We start from the raw sequence: 10,544 nt of genomic DNA, 5'->3' as shown, positions 1-10,544 counted from the left end.
GTCCCTGGCCAGATTTAATTCTCTCAGGGCTTTAGCTTTCCTAACCTGGTCCCTGGCTGTTCGGACAATTTCTCCGTATTCCTCCCAGGCTACCTGTCCTTGCTTCCACCCTCTGTAGGCTTCCTTTTTGTGTTTGAGTTTGTCCAGGAGCTCCTTGTTCATCCATGCAGGCCTCCTGGCGTTTTTGCCTGACTTCCTCATGGACACAGGGAAGCAGTGCTATTGGATGTGGTAGCCCACCTTGCCTCCAGCTGCCAGAAGAATATGGATGTCCCAGAAGTGCTGCATCATATCTGCCAGCTGCATGCAATGGACCAAGTTACAACATTAGATGTCCATGTTTAGTCAACTGAATCTTGCCCCAAATAAGTGTTTACTTTGAAGATATTAATTTTAGGATTAGCTGAATAGCCCCTAGGTGTCACTGACTACACTGTATAAGGACTCAGTTCAGTTGCCCTTATATTGGGGTGTTTAGTGCCATTTAAGATGCCTTCAGGTGTCCTACTTGGACTCCAGCTGATGGTCCAGAAAGGCACAGTGTTTCCATGGGTCCTGTGTCTTACCTGTCTCATCCATGTGTGCATTTGGGATACCCTAGGCCAGCCATCCCAAATGGCACTAGAAGCTTGTGTTAGGTTAATAAATGCCAGTGACTGTAATGGGAGTTGAGATGCTTATCTCAGATGTAGACACTAACATTTAGATGCCTCAGGCTATGAGTTGGGTCTTATTTTCCAAACCCCAGTAGAATTTAAACTTAGGACAGGTGTCAAGTTTCTCTGCACAGGCATCAAGGTAGCTCTGTGAAAGCACAGCAGTGGAATATGTGGCACCTGCAGCATTTGTGACTGAAAATCAAAATATCCAGCATGTGGTGATCACCGAAGTTAAAAAGCAATAGAGCTGTAGTTTCTAGAATTAAATTTGTGTCTGTAAATTTTACCTAGATGCTCAACTTGGCATCAAAGCAATTTTTGAAGTCTGATTCTAATTCACTCATGAACTAATGACCATTATTCTCTCTATTAGGACCTGTTAGCAATTTAAATTTAGTTTTAAGTAACTAAGGTGGGAACAGGTGTCAAAATTTCACAGTTTACATACTTCAGTTCATAGATATTTTCTGTCATTTTAGATTGCTAAGATTTATTTTTATTCAGAACTCTTTGGGAAAACTTTCTTCTGAAATATAAATTTCCTGCAGTCCTTTTTTTTCCATTTCTGAATCTTTATAAAAATGTATGCTACAAGTGTACTCCCATTCTTATTACCTCTTTCAGTAAAATAAAGAGAATGGATTGAGATAACTTTATAAAACTTGTGTTCGTATTCTATACATTATTTTGTGAAATAGCACATTGTTTGAAACCAAAGCTGGGTGATTAAAAGCCAATGTATCTGCTGCACCTTGATGATAGTTAGTATTACAAAGACACATGCTTTCAGTACTATGGACTACATGTGAATTAAGCATCTGCCTAGTATTATAACATCAATATAAAAAAACTATTAGAGCATCAACTTATCATCTTGCAAATCTGGGCAACTCATCCTGTCTCTGGGGACTTTCAGATATTAGACTGATGCAATACTTGTTCTTAGCCAAGTAAACTCTGTGCTACTTTCTTTGTTTCATTATGTATAAATACGTACATGCATTGTTTATAGACTGTGTATACTAAGCAAGGCCAGGTCTGATTCACAGCTGTGAAATTAATGATGCTCTATGTACAGGGGATTTCAGGGAAAACTGTTTTATATCAGTACTCTGACTCTTCACAGTGTTCCTTTTCTTGTGTGGCAAAGCTTTAAGGCCAGGCAGCACAACTGGTAAATTAAATCTACAATTACGTAACAGGCTCAAAGAACAGAAGATTAAAGGTACAAGCAAACAAAAGAGCACAATAACTTAAAACATATATTGAAACATAAACGTACAGCCTTCAAAGCATAAGTCAACAGCTTAATGCATTAACTGTTTGGCATAAGAAAGATATTTACCCTATAAACTGTTCCTTCAGCAATCTCCTTCTCTGATGCAGATAGCAATGCACAACAACGGAAAGTTGGCTGTCCTGCCTGAATGTGCAGGTGACAGGAGCTCAAATGGAAAAAGATCAGTGGGTGCCTCTCAAAGTGTGAATCCAAATTAGTTTGTGAACAGCTTTCACGCATCATAACAGCAGCAAATGCTTTCTGCTGGTTCATAGCCTGAACTGCCATTCATAGAGTTGTGCCATTGGTGATTTTCTAAAATTACTTTGACTGAGAGGCAGCACAAACCAAAGGGGTTAAAATTTCTCTTTCTTTTACAATCAGGGAAATAAAACCTCAGGGTTCTGAACACAACGACAATTTTTTAGTAAAGTAACATCTATATCTTTCAAACATGGAATAAGTTTTACTTCCAAATATGTTGTGGGGGATTGTTGGAAGGAAATCAACAATCAACAAGGACTCCTATGCAGTAGGATTCATTGCTAGCGCCTTATAATACTATAGAAAATGCAGTGCCACAGGACCTATGGGACCGATGTTCCCCTGGAACAGAAGCTATGGACCAAGCAGGATCCCCAATAGCACTGGAAATGACACTAAACAGTGAAGACAACTGAGTCCTGCACATTGGTTCTTCATTTTTTTCCAGAGAGATCTAGAGAGACCTCTCCAGATGTAGAAGTGTTGGATGGCAGAGTCCCCGGCAACTTGTGCAAAATACATTCTCTCTTCACTCTTCTTTTTCACCCTTCCACTAAAGAAAGACTTGTTCGGAAGTGCTCTGGATTGGGGGCTCTGCTCCAGTAACAATCCTAAGTGAGACGAGAATAAGATCAGGAGCTTCAGAGAAGATCCAATCAGCCTGCATTGGACACTTAGCAGGCCGACCCAGACAATAAAAATAGCCAATGGATGGAGTCAGATGCCTCTGAACAATAATTCTGAAAGTCTGTATACTGACCAAAGATCTCATATTCACAGGACTTTTATGTCCCTCTGCTTGAGATCCACATCCTACGTCTCTCTCCAGAGCCAGGTGGTTAGCAACTTTCTAAGAAATCCTGGGAAGAGATCCAGCAGCTCCCTCTAAAACAGTTTGCACCAGCAAGACTAGTCATTCCTCTCCCGAACCACTAATTACAGAGTAAAGTTTCCTCCTGTTTTCTCTGATTCCAACACCTTTATTTTTGAACCCAGCTCCAGTGTATGAAGGGGAGATTACCAGCACGTGGGATCCCCTCTAGGCCTTCATTACAGTACTGTCTTTTACTGAGAACAGACTGGGCATAGAAAGACCGGTGGGAATGGTCTGACCCACAAAGTATTATGTGAAACGCAGAAAATCACTCCACTAACAACTATGTTTAAGAAAAACATAAAATTTGGCACCTAAGCCCAGAATAGGGTTTCAAGCACTAAACTGTAGTTTCATAGGCATTCTTAACTGCAGCCTTGAGATGTACACCAAAAGACTTTGGTGCAAGAATCTCAAACAAACTGCTGTCTTTGGCATTTCCTATTAACGGTCTTAGTGCTGTTGAGCCAGTTTCAGAGCTTATCTCCAACTGAGTACACAGGATACAGAGCAGAAATCTAACTCCACATTGTGAATTCCACCCCCATGTTTATGGTACTTGAATTTTAGGCAGTGCAGTGCTAAGTTGAATCAACCCCTAACTCTTACTTGAAATTCAAGTGAACCAAAGAAAAAATAATTTTTTGACTCATTGAACATTGGACTTCAGCAACTCTAAACATTTTTGAGAATTAAACTTTTAATGTTAATTCTCTGTTTAACACTTTTTTACAGGAAGATCTAGATTCCTGGTTGCAAAATAGTAGAGTGGAAAGGATTTTAAAAAGAAGAGTAAATGACAAAGTTAACAGCTGAAATTTGTAGAATTCATTGTTCTTCCTGAAGGCATAGGCCCACACAGGGAACAAGAGATCATTAAAGTTAATATTTTTCCATTCCATCCATCCATACTAATTTTAGGACTTTACTGCTTCAGACTTTTGAAGCCAATCTGTACTGAAATCATGATGTGCCATACAAAATAGAAATTAGAATACACTTATTTTTTTGGCTCATGACTTAAGTAGGTGAAATCATCCTGTTTTAATTACAAAGCAACTCCCCCCCAACTATGTTTCTTATGTCTAATGTTTTTCCCCTAATAAAATGCAAAGGATTATTACTATATAGAAAAACTTACTTTATTTCTTAACAAAGAAGAAATATATTTCTTGTCTACCATGTGTCTAAATATTGTTCACTTTTCTAGTTCAAACAATGCCACTGAGTCAAAACCAGCTTTTGCATAAAGCAGGATTTGATCTTATGTAGGTTCATCTTGAAGAAGACATTTAGGGAAAATGAGTAATATGCTGAGAAATGTTAGTCTGAAGTAACAGGACAGGAAAAGTGGGTTGTAGCAGTCTTCTTCGTGGTAAAAGTACATTTCATTTTATTTAGTAACAGTAAGACGAGCTACTCAGAACGAGGTTATGTTCTCCATTGTGCTGGAAATATCCCTACAAACTGAAGAACTATCCCCCATCCTACGTGTCAAGTATTCATTACAGGTTTTTGATTTACACCTTTAAGTGCCAACTGATATAAAAAACATTATGTCAAACATTTCTCATAACTCTTGTAAAAGCTTGTATCTTGAAAGTACCATTTCTTGGGCTCAGAAAACACATAATTCTACTTAGAAGTGCTGACTTCTCCTGCAAACACAAATGTCATAGGCATTCATTCAGAAGGACAGCTGTCAGAGAAGGAGTTATGTTCTTTTCTTTATGTCTATCTTGGTGCCAGATCATACATTCAGAGGCAAGAAACTTGGATTCAAAGATCCTTAAAAGTGAACTCTACTAGATATTTTCTTCTTTCAAGAAGAGGGCCCCAACTACCAAACTCTTCAGATGTTGCCTGCTCTTCCTTGTGGAGCTTTTAAAATAACTTCTGTCTGGAGCTGGAGCAAAGAAACTTACTTCTCCCAGTTTATGAGCACACTGTTCACCTACGAAGAGTCTCTATTCCCACTATTGTTTCTGTGTTTTACATGATTCCTCCTTGTATGATAAGCATAAACAGCCCTGGAGAAGGAAGTAAAATTTGCAATCCTTTGCTGATGTCCAGAGTGGGAAATCATATTCCTTTCTCCACATTCAATAAATTATTGAAGATTTCCCTGAAAAATAGAAGGCAAGATGTTGACCCTTTCAGTAGTAGGAAAAACACTGAACTAACATTTCATATGACCTGAAACAATGCTTCAACTATTGCTTTGTTAATGACTCTTAATCATAGAATCATAGAATCATTTAGGTTGGAAAAGACCCTTAAGATCATCTAGTCCAACCATTAATGTTTGTCTTGATTTGTTTTGAAAGGGATAGTTTAAGGAGTTTTCCAAGCTGTGAATCCTAATCTCAAATACGGTGAAACATATGAGCGTCTGTAATACAAAATCTCTCTTTTCCTCAAATATGTTATTAACAGATGTCTGCCTCCCACACACTCTGCAAACTGTTTACAGGTGGCAAGGAAATTGTTTTAAAACACTATAACAAAGACTCAGAGTAAGCATATACTACCTACCCAAAGAGACCTTAAAAGATCCCCAGAAAGTCATCACTGAAGAATAACACAGGGTATTAGAAACAGAAGGGCATTCTTCGAGAAGTGGAAAATGCTTTCAAGCAAGAGAAGTGGAATGAAGCATAAACTCTCGTAAGTCTAGAATAAGGTAGGCCAAGAATCACTTTGTTGAATAATTGCATGAGGGATAAAAACTATGAATAAAACTTCTTTAAACATACCAAAAGCAGGAAGCATGCCAGTTTGTCTTCAGGTTTGATAGATGATATAAAAGGTATAAAAGAATTTCTCCGACAAGATGCAGTCATAGCAGAAATACTAAGTGAATTATTTGCATTGGTGTTCACTATAGAGGAACGTAGGTAAGCTCTGACACTGAGCCTTTCCTTATGGCAGACAAATCCAAGGAAATAACTCAAACTGAAGTGTGCTTAGAAGAGTTTTAGAGTTCTGATGAGTTTTTTATCATTGATAACACGAAGAAAGAAAAACAGTTTTCCCTTGAAAATTCAAAATCAGATTATATTTGAGATTGTCAAATTTGCTTGAGCAATATTCCAAATTGCTCAGATCAGCTCGGATGCCGAAAGACTGAAGGTGCTGAATGAAACGGTGTGTTTTCAAAGAATCTGTCAGGACAAATCCAGGAAACTACACACTAGTAAGCCTCTTTTGTCCTGGACCAAACAACTGAACTGCATAACGAACCACATGAATAAATATGATGTAATAGGGAATACTCAACAGGAGTTTTGCTGGGAGAAATTGTGCTTCACTGCAGACTGTTTGAGTGAAACAAGGATTACAGGTAAGCTACCTAATATATTACACCTGGATTTTCAAAGAACTTTCAAAAAGTTCCTCATCAAAGTTCTTAACCTAACAGAAAAGGTCCCCTCACAGATTAAGGGTCACTTAAAGTCTGGGAAACAAATAATGAGAACAAATAATGTGAAATGTTACTAGTGGTAACCCATGAAGATCTGCACTTCAATGCATGTGGCTAAACATAAATGGCCTGAGGTGAAGAGGAACACACAAACTTTGTTGATATGCATCTTTTCAAGGCAGTCATGCCAGAAACTGACTTTAGAGAGTTGAAGATATCGTGTGATACGGGATGATTAGATATTAAAAGGTCAAATGAAAATTAAGTGTTGATAAATACAAAATAGTTAAAAGAAAGTCTAGTTACTCATATGTCATGGTGGACTTTAAAAAAACTGCTCTCAATGAGGAAAGGGATCTTTGGATCATTGTTATTTCTCTGGAATCACCAGTTCAATGATCATCAGCAATCAGAGGAAAATAGGATGCTAGTAAAGACAGAATAAGAAACCTTATACCACTGTAGAAATCTGTGGCAAACACAGGCCTTCCATCCTATGTAAAGTACTCCTCACCATCCCCCTCTCCAAATAAATATAGTAAAACTTGTAAAGGTATAGAGAGCTGTGACAAGGATGATGAGAGGTAAGGAATGTTTTCCATATGAGAAGGTTTTAAATAGACTAGAACTCTTCTCAGAAAAAGAAGGAACTGAGGGTGATTTGATAGGTTGTAAAATCATGAATAGGCTGGAGAAGGTGACTGGGGAATAATCATTCACTGTATTTTATAACACGAGGATGAGAAAGCACCAAGTAGAATTATCAGGCAGTAGGTTTGAAGGAAGTAAAAGGAGTACTTTTTCACACAACACCTCATTATATTGTGGAACTCACTTCCACAGATTAATTCCATTGCCAGAAGTGTAAATGGGTTCAAAAACACATTAAACAAATTAAGGATTGGAAGATCCATCAAAAACTAATAAACCTGATGATGTGGTGCAATCTTAAGTTTGAGAAAGCCCCAGCCAGAGATGGCTGGAAGCTGCATGGCTGTGCAGTTACCAAAGCATTTGCTGACCACTATCGACAATATGATATTGGCACAGATGAGTTTTAAATGTGACTAAAACCAGATGTTTTTTATATTCTTAAATTTTGTCACAGTTTCCAGTGAGTTCCCATCATCCTGATCACAATTCCTGAGGTACACTACCCCTGTGTTCAATCTTTAGTGACTATCTTCATCTGAATTACTTTATTTGGGCCTATATGTTGCACATGCACATCTTCATTTGTCTTCGACCCTTGGATTATACCCATGAAGAGAAACTGACATTCATTTGAGGTCACATCAGTCCAACCAGAACCACATTTCTCCCTCTGGAAGTACATGTCCCTTTCCCCTGACCACGTAGCTTTTTAAATTAGGCATCTTAGTTCCGTGGTAACAGTGGTTAGGACAGATCTGGATGGTAGAGTAGTTTTAGATTCCTTTGGCTTTATTAAAATAAAAAAGGGCAAAAAAAAAGAAAAAGAAAAAAAGAAATGGGTGAGAAGAAAGATGAAAAGATATCTAGAAACAGAGAGGGAAACTCTGAACACTAAGTTATAAAAGAAGTTGAAGTCATTTCTGACGATTCTTAAAACTTGAACCGGACAACTTCATCAAGATGTAGTGTTTTTTAAATGTGTAACACATTTCCACACATGAAAATTTCAGCCTTTAATTTTATTTTTAACCCACCTTTTCCAGCTTCCCGTGTTTGAATAATATGAACAAAATACTGAAAATTATTCATCCATTAACGCCTTTCCTTGTCATTGGACTGCAGAGGAATGCTATCGAAGGGAAAAATAGTCACAGTCTATAAGGAATTTAACTGAAAGTACAATGAAGATTTTTTCATATTTTGTAGAGAAGACCCAACAATCTAAGCAGAAACTGTAGTGGTCACCACTTTTTTCACCATATGCACTGTATTCTATTCCAAATATTATATAGTATCTGTATACAGATCATTTCACAAAAATGATTCAATATGACCAGATCAGAAATGGAAAACAGCAAATAGTACTACTAAACACATAAGAATAAGATAGAAGACATTAACCTGAAGATACTGTGTTCATTTAAAGAACAGGGGAGATAAGTACAATATCCAGATCAGCAGTATTGCTTTAAATATGGAAACTGAATGCATTCAAAGGATAACAAAGACACTTTACTTGACCATTCTGGAAAAAGGGACAAAATGCAATAATGTGGTTTAATTAAGGTACCAATGTTACCGCCACCCTTCTAGAGAATAGATCACCATGTTTTCTCTGTTGGTTTGAATCTGTTAGGAATGCCATCAGCCCCATCTTTCCCTGTTTGGTCCAGGGACATCACTGCAACTCGTACAACTCTTGTACGAGAGTTCAGCAAGGCTTACACTTTTCTCCACATATGGATAAAAGGGATCAGCCAAACAGAGATTTCCTCTACATTATATCTTCTAGCTCATTGGTAGCATTATCAGGACTCTTCTAATTCCAATTCCAATTCATCAGGGAACTGGTGAATGACTGATCAGTGTTTTACAAAATGTTAATGTTCTTCACTAAGAGACCTATACTTACGTCATGGTATTGCTGTCAAAGAATGTAAGAGAGGCTTCAGCTTTTATAGGATGTGCTTTCATACTCACGTCATAGGCAAGTCCAGCCTCATCAGAAACAACTCACTAAGTCATTAAGTCACTCTTATAGACTTTGAGTATTCACACTAATTGACCAATTTACATATGTCTAGGTTCCAGGGCATACAAGAATCTCTTTTAGGCCCCTGAAGCCGGTTCCCAAAACCTGTCACACATAAGTCAGGTAATACCTTGAATTACTTCATGTATGGCTATAATTTCAAACTTTGGTGAAAAAACATTTATTTACAGAAAAATGTCCTGATTTTCATAGGTTCTGTACAATAAACCCTTACCGAGGTTTTTTAGATAAAAATTTAAGCCTGAAATGGGCAAGATTTTTTAGGTTCTTCAAAACAGATTAAAATGATCTATGTTTGAAAATGTTGGCATACATTTTTTTTCTTTTTTTTTTTTTTGCAAGGGAGCTTCTGTAAGAGACATTCTGCCTCTACTATGTCAAAGTAAAAAAAAAGGTATGCTTTGATAATAGCTTGCCTGTCTTGTTGCTGGGATGCTTTACTTTGTGTTTCAAACAGTTGGAGATTGAGAAAAGGTGTTCCCTTTCAGTACTCAAATTTCATGACACTCTGCTATTTTTTTCCCATCACATGGGAAATCCCACACAAGGGAGACGATATATATGAGTACAACTTACAGTTACTTTGAGATGACAAATACTATGATGAAACAAAAGAAATTTCCCATTAAAATAAACCACATGTCAGATTTCAGCTCAGATTCAGCCAGCTCTCAGCTAAGGAAATATGCCTTAGCTGTAGATCACGGAGTAAATACATATCTGCTTTACTCAAAGTGGCCCATAAAGAAACAAACAGAAATATGAGCTAGCGCTGACTATGAGAATAAACAGAAAAGCCTTCCAAGAGCAGGCCATCTCATGCTTTTACCAATGCACCCCTGAAAGAAAAAGATGCACACATCTCCTTGCCTTAGGCAATGCTTAATTACCTTACATCAAAATAAGCTGTGGAATTCAGGGCCAAACATAGCCAATGAATGCTGGACCTCATACTGCTCAGGGTATTCCCTGTCACTGGATATAAAAAACATGAAGAACTGAAGCTTGCCACAAGGTCCAGCAAAATATAATTAATTTCCCTTGCCATAGCTAAACAGATTTCTCAAAGACCTCTATTTATCCAATTTAAAATAATAAAAATAGGTTTGGGGAGTAAAGGAAATACTGGAAATGGGGAAGAAAAATAATAGAAAACTCCCCTGTTACAAGTGATTAGCTTTCTCTGTCCCTTAATTAGGCAGAGCAGGGAGGTATGCTATCTGCTTAGCATTCAGTTTAGTCCCTTCAGACTGACTCCATCCCCACAACAAGCAATGTTGAAGTGCTTAGGAATTTTTTGATGGATTTTTTTTTTCCTTAGTACTGCATTGTTCCAA

The sequence above is a fragment of the Aptenodytes forsteri genome, unplaced genomic scaffold (assembly GCF_000699145.1).
Source record: "Aptenodytes forsteri isolate BGI_AS27 unplaced genomic scaffold, ASM69914v1 Scaffold87, whole genome shotgun sequence".
NCBI classification, from domain to species: domain Eukaryota; kingdom Metazoa; phylum Chordata; class Aves; order Sphenisciformes; family Spheniscidae; genus Aptenodytes; species Aptenodytes forsteri.
The sequence above is the reverse complement of the archived record's forward strand: the minus strand, read 5'-3'. Positions refer to the sequence as shown.